The 14,808-nt window shown below is 38.7% G+C and overlaps 1 non-coding gene across 1 annotated transcript; it reads right to left on the bottom strand.

Moving 5' to 3' along the window:
• Positions 1-855: 855 nt before the first annotated feature.
• LOC149828611 (small nucleolar RNA R71) lies at positions 856-960 on the bottom strand. The gene has a single exon (XR_016434502.1). It is a non-coding gene; the product is annotated as a small nucleolar RNA R71 (small nucleolar RNA).
• Between the last annotated feature and the right edge of the window lie 13,848 nt (positions 961-14,808).

Raw genomic sequence — 14,808 nt, forward strand, 5'->3', positions numbered from 1 at the left:
TTAGTTAATTAGTTGTTTTCTTTTTAGTTAGTAGGATTAGTAAGTGAATATAGGATTAACATAGTTAGTAAATATAGGATTCACGTACTGTTCTTTCTAGGATTCACTTAATTTTCATTCTGCAAGGAGCGATTAGATAGGTGGGTTTTAGAAAAACATAGTTTGTGATTTCCTGTATTTATTTGTTTCAGTATTTTAGAATAGTTTACTTTGTTATTTCTTTATTTAGTTATAGAATTCTGACATAGATAGATAGCATCTCTGTTTCGTAGTACTGTTATTTGTTTTATTTACATTTTAGTACCTATGTTAGTTTAGTTTTAGATTTAGGTTGTTTGCTTACATCTGGTCTTAGTACTAGTGTATGCAGGGGCGACGAGGTCTAGGAACACCATTACATCCATTTGTTGACAACCCAGAGAGAATTTTACATTCTCATCGAAGTTCGACAACAATGGTTGACATGGACCCTCCACCTCCACCCCCAGTTCATCCACGTCCTCTGCGGGAATACTTCATTCCCACAGACTATGTTCAGGCATCCTGCATTCGGAGACCCGATGTAGGAGCGCCTCATTATGAGATTAAGGCCAGCATTATTCAAATGCTCCCATCTTTTTATGGCCTTAGTCACGAGGATCCCTACCGCCATTTAGATGAATTCCTCAAAATCTGTTCTACGGTTAAGATACAGAATTTCGATGATGACGCCTTGAGGTTGACTCTATTCCCTTTTTCATTGAAGGACAAAGCCAAGTATTGGCTTAAGTCCTTAGATTCTGTAGAAATAGAGTCCTAGGATCAGTTGCAGCAGGAGTTTCTTCGGAAATACTTCCCCATTGGTCGTACAAACCAATATTGTAGAGCCATCACTAGCTTTTCAGAGCTAGATGGTGAGCGCTTTCATGAGACCTGGGAGAGAATGAAGGATCTCCTCAGGAAATGTCCCCATCATCAGGTGCCGAAATGGCAACTGGTGCAGAGCTTCTACGATGGATTGTCTGACAAGAATCGTCAGATGATCGACTCTTCATGTGGAGGGACATTCATGCTAAAGAGCGAGGACGAAGCATGGAGGTTATTTGATACATTGGCCGAGAATTCCCTACACCATGCTTCGAGTTCTCATTCGGATAGAGCCACACCCAGCATTCAGAAGAAAGCTGGTGTTCTTGAGATTGGTCCATCTACTGCATTACAGTGCAAGGTAGACATGATTGCTCAGAAGCTGGACCAGCTTCTCTCAGGACCATCCACTACACAGCAGGTGTGTACTCTTTATGCCAGTCCGGCGCACGATATCACTGAGTGCCCTTCGGCAGCTCAGTATCCTGAATTTGTTCAAGAACAAGTTCAGGCAGCTCAGGGTTACGTCAGACCGCCGAATAACCCATTTTCATCGACATATAATCCGGGTTGGCGTAACCACCCCAATTTTTCATGGAAGAATCCATAGTCTTCCATGCAGATGCCTACATCCTCTCAGCCAGATCGGCAACCATCTTTTACTCAGCAATTCCAAAGACCGAGCTATTCTCAGTCTTCTTCTTCTTCAGTCCCTCCCCCGATTCAGTAGGAGTCTGCCCCGCAGACATCTTTTGAGGAGAGACTTCTCCAGGCATTCCAAGAGGTGAAAACCTCTAATCAGAATGCCTTCGAGAAGTGTAGCCAGATATTGAGCTCACATACGCAGTCCATTGCAAAGTTAGAGTCGCAAATGGGACAGTTAGCTAAGGCTATTAGTAGGAGACCCGAGGGTACATTGCCGAGTCAGGCTGTCATGAACCCGAAGGGCAAGGACCAGATGACTGGAGGCCTGTTTCATACTGAGACACAGCAGCAGGCCAAATCTGTTATGGCCCTGAGGAGTGGACGTGAGTATCACGTCGAGAGCAAAGAGAGAGAGTAGAGAGAGGATAAAGGAGCCAGAGATCATTGTTTCACCTACGTCGGCTCAGCCATCATTATCATCCCCATCCTCATCTTCATCTTCATCCTCAAGGCAGAAGAAAGATAGGAGTGAGCCTTCTCACAAAGAGAAGGAACCACCCGAGTATATTCCCCCACCACCCTATCCCAAAGCATTAGAGTCTCTTGGATATAGAGGAAAGCAAGGTGCGAAGATCCAGGACATGCTTGACATCTTCAAGCATGTGCAGATCAACTTACCTTTGCTTGATGTGATTCAGCAGGTGTCGGCATATGCCAAATTCCTGAAGGAACTATGTACGCAGAAGCGTAAATCTAGAGAGAGAGTTCCTAACAGGGTCCATCTTACTGAGCAGGTGAGTTCAGTACTTCAGCATCAGACACCACCAAAGCTCAAGGACCCTGGAGCCCCGATCATTGCGTGTACCATAAGGAACATCCGGATAGAACGTGCATTGCTCGATCTTGGAGCAAGTGTGAACATTCTGCCCGGGTATTTCTTTGATTCTTTCGGGCTAGGAGAGATGAGATCGACTCCTATTACACTTCAACTGGCAGATCGTTCTGTCAAGGTACCGAGAGGTGTCTTGGAGGACGTGCTAGTTAAGGTGGTTGACTTTTATTTTCCCGTCGATTTCATTATTTTGGATATGGAAGGAGTGGATAGCCAGCACCAGACTCCAATCATTTTAGGCAGACCATTCTTGGCAACTGCCAATGCGTGCATCAACTGTAGGACCGGAGCCATGGATCTCTCATTCGGCAATAAAAAGGTCAAGTTGAATATTTTCAATGCCGCATTGGGACCAGCGGGAGACATGGACTGCTTTCATATAGATATTGCGCAGGAGTTATTGGAGGAGCAGCCCGATCTGTATATTACTGAGGATTCTTTAGATTTGTACCATATAGAGAAGAATAGTGGTGTAGACAGTGTAGATGTGTCTAGAGTGTCGTCAGAGAGAACACCTTGGGGAGCTATCATTGAGACTCTTCCCCCACTTGCGGAGACCCCCGCCAAATCTTCGATCGAGTCACCTCCGAAACTTGAGTTGAAACCCTTACCGGATTCACTCAAGTATGCATACCTTGGAGATGATGAGACTCTGCCTGTGATCATCTCGTCCCTGCTCACTGAGGAGCAGGAGCAGAGATTGCTGACTATTCTTCGAGAGCACAAGGCAGCGATTGGCTGGGGAGTTGCTGATCTGAAGGGGATTGATCCTTTATTCTGCATGCATAGAATTCATTGTAATGAGAAAGTCAAGCCTGTTAGGGATATGCAGAGAAGGCTAAACCCCAACATGAAGGAAGTGGTGAAGAACGAGGTGGTGAAGTGGTTGGATGCCAGAATCATTTACCCTATTTCTGATAGCCAGTGGGTCAGTCCGATTCAGGTTGTGCCGAAGAAGTCAGGACTCACTGTGGTTGAGAACAAGAAGGGTGAGAAAATTCCGATGAGGACCACTACAGGATGGCGAGTTTGCATCGATTATAGGAAGCTGAATGTGGCAACTAGGAAAGATCATTTTCCATTGCCATTCATTGATCAGATCTTAGAGAGAGTCGCAAAACAGAGCTACTACTGTTTTCTAGATGGATATTCAGGATACAATCAGGTAGCTGTCCATCCTGACGACCAGAAGAAGACTATGTTTACATGTCCTTATGGCACCTTCGCGTTTAGACGTATGTCGTTCGGGCTCTGCAATGCCTCGGCCACTTTTCAGAGGTGCATGCTTGCTATCTTTTCGGACATGATAGATGATGTGATGGAAGTTTTCATGGACAATTTTTCAGTGTATGGCTCTTCTTTTGAAGATTGCCTCCAAAAACTTACTCGAGTACTGAGTAGGTGTGCGGAGACAAATTTTGTCCTTAGTTGGGAAAAGAGCCATTTTATGGTCCAGGAGGGGATTGTGCTTGGATACATTTTGAAATAACTCGCCTCCATTTTTGAAATATTTGCGGGAAAACTGGGAGACGGGATCCGCTCGTCGGTACGAGGTTCGACCGTTCCTGGCGCCTTTACCAGGGGTAATCGAACCAAGGGTCGAATTTGTGCCTTTTGTTTTGCTAAGAATTTATCTAAGTATTTATCCTAAGTCTAAATGCACAAAGAATCATGCTTGTGCAAATGCAAAGATGTATGCTCTTTTGAAAATATTTTGAAGAATTTCCAAGTGAATCTGATAAAGTGAAGAAATGATTCTTAACTTAGAACTTAAGATTAAAGTTCTAAGTTTTTAGAATAATCAAGAGCTTGGGAAAATAAATCTGGAATTTGGAAATTGATTTTGAAGTCTTGAGATAAAAAGAGAATGAAGGAAATTTTCAAAGTCATAAATGGACTTTGAATTTAGAAGTTTGAACTTGGATGAATATTTGGAATGGAATTGGATAACAATTTTGAAGTTTTGAATTTAGAAGGAAATATGGGAAATCAAAAGGAATTGAGAAATGGGATTTGAAAAAAAGTTGGAATTTCAAGATGAAATCCGAATCCAAGTTCTGGATTTTGAATAGAGTTTTGAGTTGATTTTTGGATTTAGGATAGGAACTTGGTTTGAATGAAATGGAATTGGCTTTAAAAATTGAAATTAAAGTAAAATTTTGGAATTTTGAAGGGAATTGGATTCAAGATTTGGAATCCAAGATGAAATTTGGATCTGAAGATCCAAGATAGAGTTGGATTCTGGATCCTAAAATGGAGTTGGATCTGAAGTCTGAGATCCAAAGTAGGATTGGATTCTGGATCCTAGAATGGAATTTGGATCTAAAGTCTGAGATCCAAAGTGAATTGGGTTCTAGATCCTAGAATGGAACTGGATCTGAAGTCTGAGATCCAAAGTAGAATGAGGATCTAGATCCTAAGTGGAATTTGGATCTATAATCTAAAATCCAAAGTAGAGTTGGTTTAGAATGGATTTGGATCTGAAGTCTGAGATCCAAAGTAGAGTTGGGTTCTGGATCCTAAAGAATGGATTTTGGATCTGAAATCTGAGATCCAAAAGGGGAATTTAGTTTATATATGGAAATTTGGATCCGAGTTGAGATTAGGATTTAACTTTGGATTTGGATTATGAAAAGTCCGAATAGGACCTTTAAAGATGGATCTGGGTTTTAGAAACCCAAAATTTAAGTTTTTGAGATTCAAATCCAAACTTTGATTGAAAATAAGAGGATGAACTTGATTTTGAAATCAGAAGATAACTTCAAAGTTAAATTGAACTTTGAAATTGAATTTTTGAATTGATTTTGGAATTTGGAGTTCGAATATGAAATGATTCTGAAATTCCAAAGTCAAATTGGACTTTGAAATTAAGATAGATTTGGAATTTGAAATAGAAATTTGAAGAAGAGATATTCACAATCATTTTGGGTTTTTTGAAATAGAATTTTGAAAATATGATGCAATTCTACCCTAAATGATGAAATGAATTTAAAGATTTTGAATTTGGAATTTTGAAAAGCTATCCCATTCTTTAAATGAATTAAAAGTGAGGTTGAAGATATAATATATCCCTGACTATGGTCATTGGATATATTATATAATAACCACATTTAAATTTAAGTGAAGAATGCAATACATTTTGGTGCTTTTATAGAATTTAAAATGAAATTAACTTTCAATATACCCTGACTATGGCCATTGGTATATGTTTTGAGTTAATTTTAGATTAAATTCTAATAAAAGAAGAAAATATTTAAAGAAAATATGATGATTTTGAAAGTGGATCCAATGCGGATCCAGTGTTATTTTGTAAAAGGTAAAAAAAATGTTAAGTTTTGTCCACACCCTGACTATGGCCATTGATGTGGATCATCAACTTAACATCCATTACCTCTTACGAAATGCTGCACGTGCCATTCGTGTTTCACCATTGTGAGAATTTAAGAAATAAAGGAAAAATGCATGAAAAACAGGTAATTGAATGATATTTACAATGCTCATTCATTCTACCTAAAGCAAGAAATGTAAATTCTCATTCCAATCTAACTATTACAATAGATGAAATCAGATGTACAACCCCAAGTAATGATATCGCTTTCATATTTCCTGCAAAACAACTGGGTTAATATGAGAAAGGAAGAAAATTTTGCACATCTCATGTGGATATCTACAAAATGTTCATGTGAATAATGACAAAACAGAGAGAATGATACATATACTCATACATATATATATATATATATATATATATATATATATATATATATACATATATATGTTATACAGGTATATGTATGCATCTATATATATGGATACATATGGCTTGAGAAATGAGTTGATGGTTTGCAAATGGTGGAGCTGGATGATAGTAGTAGTGGATCATCACGGCAATGTCAAACACTGTTGTGAACCAGTGAAATTCTTACTGCAGTGACCACTATTGTGAGTGTGTGGAAATTACAGCAATGTTTAAATACTGTTGTGAGTGAGTGGGCTGGGGTAATGAGCTGGGTAAAACTACTACAGCAGGAGGGTACACCGATGACAAGCTGGAACAGGGAGCACCACTGCGAGTGTTGCAATAATGGTATGAAGGTGAAGACAGTACTAAGGCATCAGTACATGGGTGGCTGAACAAGATGTGCAGTGCCATGAACATTGAGGTATGCAGCTGGGCTAAAAATAAGTGAGTGCCATGGGTGGTAGGTGGAAGAGGTACCGGATTGATCAACCTTTATACAGTGATAAGCACCATGGTTTATGAAAGATGGGTGACATAAGCTACAACCGTCATGAGCCCCTATGAAGAGCTCACAGCCAAGTGAAGGTTGGTGTGTAAAAACAGCAAGGTGATGCTGCAGTGAGGGGTTGGTAGTGAAAGTGGAACATAATACAATGCTGAGCTAGCTTGTGGTAGCCAAAGTGGGAATGGCTGCAGTGGAACCATGCAATGTGTTTTTTTACAAGAGCTAACAGTATAAGCATCACGTTGTTTCTCTATGGTCACCAAAAATTAACAAGTTTGGCATGGTGTTGCAAATTAGAAGTCATTTTGCAGCATAAATTTAACTTGCAGTAAATTGCAGAGAAATATAAACCTGATATGGAAAAGGAGAGAGAAAAGAAAGCTTTCCTTGGTGACAGTCCCCAGCGTTACCTATCCTATATGAGGGTGCTGAGATACTCACTAACAGCCGGTGGTGCAGGGTTAATAGTGTAGTGAGTAGCCGGCTGGGAGATGCTGGTATTGAAGTGGAAGGTGTGTGATGTGCTGTTAAGGATGAAATGCCACTGCAGATACAGATATTAATATGAGTATTGACAACAATTGCAAATAGCAAATCATTTTTCGCAAAATGATTCCATTAAAGACGGACGATTGGCCTTGACAACAATGTCTCGGTATATTGTTTTTAGCATAAGGTCACTGGCAAGCTGCCAGAACCATGGATCGTCAACCAGTAAACATTCGTTTTGATGCACTCAGTCAGACCTTCAGGTTTTGTAGTAGTTAGTTTCAGCTTATCATTCCTCTTTCCATTTACTTGCAGGTGGCAGGATTGATGAAGGAGACTGCTTGGCACACGGGGGGGGTCCTCCCAAACAGGGCTCTGCAAAGTGCTCTGGCAATCTAATGACCTCGGTTTGAGCCAATTACAGATCCGAGAATATAGCTGCAATTGCCTTCTGACACTGGTTGGAATCGAAATGCTTGACATAGAAGTAGTGTGATAGATACACTGAAAAAAAAAAAAAAGAAAAGAAAAGGGGAACATATGCTGCAGGGGCAAATGGTGTTAATCATACAATGATTAGCTACATCGAACCTGACATATGAGGTATATGCACGCTGGACTTATATGCCTAAATGCAATTACTTGATGGCACATAGCATAAAGCTAAGTTAGCAAATTAACCAGTTTGATATTGAAAAAGGGAGAACTATGTGCTGAAGGCAATTCTGATATGACGTAGATGAATATATTACCTTATTTGCAGACCTTCTGAAACTGGAGATCGAGGATCCTGGGCACCTAAAAGAAAGAGGATAGATGCTTTTATATTAGTCTTTCTAACTTTGCCTCCACCATCATCATTTTCATCAACAACCCTTGCAAAACACAGGGGAATAAAAAGGTCATTGGAAATATATGTATCAAACCTATAGGGGAACCAGTGAACTTACAGATGGCTTACACGCAGGAGCATGAACTTTAAAGAGAATGGGGTAAAGCACCTTGGGGGTTATAGAATAGATGCTGGATTCATCGGATTCTACCAAGGATTGAACATTCACAAAATTTATAATAGATCTTACCGTAGATCATGCCCAATTGCTGGTGAAACCTGCGGAGGCTTATACAATGCTTTCTTGGGAGAGATAATATCAAAACAGAAAATTAATGGTGAAACCCACATTAATATAACCAATATAGCACAGAAATTTGATAAACTACAACTCTCTTTTTTTTTTTTATTCAAGTGAAGTCAAGTATGAAAGAATCATTGCTTGGCCTCAGAGTCCGGTTGCTCTCAGCGAATCAAATGGGGATTCATAAAAAAAAACTTTTTGTCAGATGATTTTCCCATATATATCTTAGCAATTTCATCAAAACAACTCAGATTCATATGTTACTGGTATTTCACCTCCCCAATTGACTTGATACATCCAATGAGATCCTTATCAACATGCATTGAGAGTTGCCTCCACCCAAGGAAATGTCTCAAGGCATAAGGATCGAGTTGCTGATCAAGTCCCAACTTCCCCACAGCTAAACAGTACTTCTCAAATTCATCCAACAGTCATTTCATGGTGCCGAGGGCAGTATGAAGATCCATATACCGTGACAGATAATCAATACCAACTAATCATGAAAATAAAGCATACAGGAGATGGCAACGATGAACAAAATTAATAATAAACCAAAATGGGATATCAAACCCCTGGTTCAAAAGAATGGAAGATGCAGGTTCCGGTTACAACAGGACTTTGCCATAATGAAATATTCTGGGGGAATTACAATGTTAGCCCAACCCAAATGCAACGGACAGGTAAAAGAGAAAAAAAAGAAAAAAAAAAGAAAAGAAAAAGAAAAAGGGGAATCGAGTCTCAGAACAAAGGTAATAATATCAACAGGGAATTGAATAAAAAAAAAAAAACGATGAAAGCCAAAATCGAGAATCATCAAGAAAAGAGAATGAGGATTCCTGAATCCACTAAATCTGATGACACAAACAGGATGAAATGAATAACACAAAAGAAAATATTGGAACACCTCTGTTTCTTTTAATGTTGCATATTTGCACATAGCGATACTTGCAATATGCAAGATCGATGCTATGTGGATGCTTCAATGGGTCAAGAGCAGGAGAAGAAAGAAAAAAAAGGAGATCAGAGGTTATAGAGAAAAAAAAAGTAGAGTAAATGCAAGAGCTGAAATTCAAGAAGAAGAGAAAAAAAATGGGATGAATCGGCGATGCCATTGCGAGGCATCGTCGATCATCAATACGTAAGAGAAGATATTAAACAAAATGGAAAACTCATCGTGAATTTAACTCAGAAATAGATGTCGGGAACATATAAAGAAGAGACAGGTGAAGAAATATATACTAACAAATAATGGCAGATGAAAATAGAAGAGATCGAATTCTAAAAATGTGTTAAAACTCTAAAAAAAATCAACGAAATCCAGGGATAAAATGATGAGCGATAGGGATTCTTACCTTATTTTGCAGGAGCTATGAAGGAGGGAGAGAATGTTCGGGATGGAGAAATCGAGGGCCAGAAGGGTGGTGGGGTGATAACGGATCTCCTTCGGTGTATGCTCTTGCTGGGATTCTGAGGTTGCAGGCAGCCTTATGAAATTACAGGTGCTTTTGATCTTCGGCTGTTTCGAAGGAGAAGCCTCTGTAACCTTGCGTGTTTTGCAGAAATTCCGAAAGATAAGGGGGGAAGAGCTTTCTCTTCAGAAGCTTCAGGAGATCAATCTCCTCTGGATAATGGAGTTTCCTTCCAGGAAGAGGAAGAAGGCTGAGAAGAATGAAGGAGGAGGGAGAATCGTGCAGACGAGATGGAGGGGCGTGAAGAAGAGGGCAATGGGGAGGTGAAAACGGGTGAATCAATGCTTCTCCTGTGTGCTTCTTTTAAAGAGGGAGAAGAAGCTTCAGGAATGGGGTTTGTTAAAGATGAGCGGAGGAGGAGAAAGGGAGGGGCGATGGAGGAATCGACGGAGAGAATCGGGAGAGAGAGAGAGAGAGAGAGAGAGAAAATGGAGGGAGACGCCTTACCTTCGCCCTTTCCTTGTTTACGAAGGGTTTTTCGAACCCTAAAAAAAAGTTTTTCAGAGGAGCCCCTCTGATTTTTGAGATTTTACAAAGAGGTGGGGGGGGGGGGGGGGGCTCTCGAGGTTTTTAGCAAAATTGTTTTCAAAAGGCTCAAAATCTTTTGTTTTTCTCAAAATTTTTCCAAATTTTTGGTTTTTGGTTTATTTTTCAATTTTTTGTATTTTTAGAATAAAATCCTAAAGTTTGTGAGAAGACAAAGGTTAAAACTAATTTTTTTGGTGTTTTTGCAAAAATATTTACAAAAGGGAATTTTTTTGAGAATTTAAGAGCTATTTTGAGAAAATTTCTTCAGAAATGGGTTTTGATCCGGATTTTGAGGAATTATGGATTTAAAGTGCTGGATTCGGATCCAGAGTTGATTTTGAATATATCGATATGAATTTTAATTCAGAGAATCTGAAGAAATGACTTGATTTTCTCAGAAAACGGGGTTAGGGGCAAAAGGGTCATTTTTACAAAACTTTGAAAAATTTGGGGTGTTCACAGAGAGACATGTGTCACTTGCTTTTTTTGAGGAAAGAAGAGAGAGAGACATGTGTCACTTGCTTTTTCTGAAGAAAGCAAAGAGAGACATGTGTCTTTTGCTTTTTTTGAGGAGAGTAGAGCTTGACACATGTCAGCTGCAGGAGAAAACACCTCAGATGGCGCCACGTCAGGGAGGGGGGGACAATTCTACTTTTTCTAGAAAAACAGAACATGACATGTGGCGGCTCAGGGTGACCCCAGAGTGCCATGTGGCAAGGGAGAGAGAAATAAAGGTGGTGGACATGTGGTGCTGCTTTAGAGAAGCTCCACAATGACACGTGGCATGAAATAAGAAAAGGTGACTGAAGACATGTAGTGCCACCTTAAAGAGGCCCCACACTGACACATGTCAGAAAATAAAAAGAGGAAGATGTAGGGAGGACAAGTGGCAATTAATGGAGGTGCAGGGAGGAAGACACGTGACATCACCTTAAGGTGACCCCACACTGACACACGACAAAGAAATGGAAGGTGAGAGAAAATGACATGTGGCGCCACCTCTGGGTGAACTCCACACTGACACATGACAGAGGATGGAAGGAGAGAGAAAGGGCCTAGCAGTGCCTATTCAGAGACAAGGCTCCTATATTTTTGGGTTTTTCGAAATTCAAGTTTTACAAAAGGAAAGCCTATGTGGCGCCACCTCAGAGTGGACCTCACATCGCTTCTTTATTGAAATAAAGCGAGAAAGTAAAACCGCTTTTTGGAATTTTCATAAAAACTTAGACTAACTGGCAAATAAGAAATACTTGTCCTAATTGTGGAAATTTTGAAAAGAGGTGGCCCCTGTAGGGAGATTTTGTAAAAGAATGATATTTGAAATTGCTGACAAAAGGGCAAAATCTAAGATAAAATGGTTAAGTTCAAAGCTAAAATCCATATTGAAACTATCCAGATCATTTTCCTGAGAAAATCTTTTAAAATTCAGAGTCTTGGGGGTAAAATGGGAAGAATTGACAATTTTGAAGACCCAGGCTTTTGAAATCGATTTTGAAAAGAGTTGAAATTTGAACCTAGATTGAAAATTTTGAAATCGAGAGTTCTGGACCTCGAAATGACATGATGTGCAGTGCAGTGATATGAAATGCTCATGCGATGATATGCAATGACATGTTTTATGAAATGTAATCTTGAACCAGGATTTTGTAGATTCCCGTCTCCTGTCAGGCATAAAACTTTGAACATCTGAGCTAAAATAGAGAAATTTTGAGAGTTGCAAATGAAATTTGGACTTTTGCAAGTTTCAGGCTCAGAAAATGACCATTTTGCCCTCCGACAATCTCAGGGGATGAATTATGATGTTTGGTGGAAATATCAGGGAGGTGAGTGAAAATTTGGGGTGTTTACACAACCATAATGTTTTTGGAAAAATGTGCATGAATGATACATCAGATATTGAAAATTGCTGAAATTAAACTATATGCAATGCATCCCTATTCTAAGCTGAAAAGTAACTCTTATTCTAAATATTACATTGCTTTTTACATTGAATTGAATAAAGAAAAGAAATAAAATAACTAAATATTCTTCCTGAAGGTTTATGCAAAACTACAAAACAATGTTAGCATAGAAATGTAGTTTTTTCTGAATTTATCCTAAAATATTGGAAATTATCAGATATTATTCAGATATAAACCCAAATTCATACCTTCTTCGATATAAACATGAGAAATAATGAATAAATTTTAAAAATAAATTTGGAAATTCGAAATTGAGGTCAAAATGACCAAAATACCCCTGATGACCTTAAAATCAGTTTTTTTGAAAGAATTTTTATAAATTTTGGAAATTTGAAAATCAAATGAAATAAATCAAACACAATATGATTAAATATGATGATATGCATGAAAATTTGGAAAATTGAAGTTTGGAATTTTGAAATTTTGAAATTTAGGTCGAAATGACCAAAAATGCCCCAGATAACAAGACTATGGCCTTGAAACCAGGGTTTTTTTGAAATAAATTTTGCAAAAATGAGAAGTTGAAATGCAAATGAGATTAAAATTAACTCTAATATGACATTCCATGATTATTTACATGATAAAAACCTTAAAATATCAAAAATATCATAAAATATCAAATTTAACTTGATTTTCGTCTGATTTTCGCTTCTAAATTTAAAAATAAACTAACATACAAAGCGAATGAACTTGGAATTGAGCCACATTTGGCATGGATACTTATACTAACCCTAAGAACAGAATAGAACCCGAAAATATATTTTTTTGGTATTTTTAAATATGGAAATTCAAATAAAACCCCTAAATTTTATGATTTTTGCATAAAATACTGATTCTAAATAAGATTTCGGATATCAAACTTCCATAAAAATTTCCCAAATTTTATGGGGTGACAGACGACAGTAAGTCAAGAATTTTTTCCTTTTACACATTCTGGTTTTGACCCATGGTCAGAGCTGTACATCTCCGGCAAGTCGGATCGAATCCGGCGACTCTAGGATTTAGGGTAGACAGACAGGTTTCGGGAAAAATTATAAGAAAAATAGCAGACAGATGGGAAAATGGCTGGACTTGTGAGAAAATATCTCTGACAAACAAAGACAAATTTCATCTTTTTACAGCATTGGGATTCAGGTTACGGTTTGGGTTGTGGTAGAGGATTATCAGAGGTTTGAATCTCTGAAATTCTCAGGCATGAGAATCTGTCAGACATAAAAGATAATTTTGAGAAAAATAATTGAACAATCCCCAAAATTCCCAAATTTTGGAAAATGACAGAAAAGAGTGTTAGGAACAACTTTCATGTTGAAAGTTTTGACAAACGACTCATGGATTGAATGGACACAACACACTAGAGTTGGTCTATACCCTTACAAGAAAAAATCAAGGTTTTCCCAGGGGTCTGGGAAAATTGATTTTTACCAGAGGTAAATCTACTTATAAAGATTCCAAAATTTTAAGACAATTAGTAGATTCCATCGTGAATCTACTGCAATTTTTAGAAGAAGATTCAGATCTTCCATCTAGGAGATCTTAGGCCGACAAGTCTGCTAAAACAGAGCTTGGAAATTCTGGAAAATAGAAAACTTGATTAAGTTTTTGATCTTTTTGATGGGGTTATAAAATCCGAATTAAACCAAATTTTTAGCAGAAAATTAAGGACACTTAAATCTAATAATAATGAAATTTATAGAATTTATTGAGAAAAGAATGCACATGAAATAACATATGGATTTTATACTTAAAATGAAATCTATGGGTTTTAAACTAAATATTAACAAGGCTATGCAAAGTAAATGAAATGATTCAATGAATTAACCTAAATGCATGTTCTAACATAAAATGACATGGAAACGAAAATCAATAAAGAGAGCATGACTTATTTCTTTTGATGTTGGCAGTCGAAAGGAGGGATCTGATCCATCCGTTGGATGAATCCCTTCTTTTACATGACCTTAGCAACATGAAAACACCATTATCCATTCACGAAATAATTCTGCTAGCCATATGAATCCAGTTATGAACTGGATTCATGCTAGGCTTATAAAAGAATCATAGAAGAAATATTCTCACCTTGGATTTAATTGGGAGGAGGTAGGGAAGATAACTTGGGCGTCGGCCACTTGGAGGTGGCTGGACCGACTCCAACAATGGCTTGTGACCGCAACAGTTGGTGTCTTGAAGGTTGAAGATGCTGCAACCGTGGGGGATGGAGGTGTCCAAGAGGGCTGGCATGAAGGAGGTGGCTGGATGCAACTTATAGGTGGCTGAAGCAAGGTCAAGGGTGGCTTCAAGTTGGAGCAAGCTGCTGTAACAGGAGAGTTGGAGATGCTCCTTGGTGCGGCCAAGGATGGAGGACGGAGGTCCGGCTGCAAGGAGCTAAAGGGGAATCAAGGGAGAGAAAGAGAGAATGTGAGAGAGAAAGAAAGAGGAAAGGCTGGAGGAGGAGCTGGGCGTGAATTCCTATGGGAATAGGTAAGTGAAGAAGCCATATAGTGGCTGGACAATGGAGAAGGGAAAGAAAGAAAGGAGGGAAAGAAAGAAGGAAAGAAAAAGAAGAGAAGAAAGGAAAGAGAAGGAAGAAGGGAAAATGAA

Source organism: Nuphar pumila, chromosome 9 (genome assembly GCF_984573655.1).
Source record: "Nuphar pumila chromosome 9, dmNupPumi1.hap1.1, whole genome shotgun sequence".
In the NCBI taxonomy this organism is placed as follows: domain Eukaryota; kingdom Viridiplantae; phylum Streptophyta; class Magnoliopsida; order Nymphaeales; family Nymphaeaceae; genus Nuphar; species Nuphar pumila.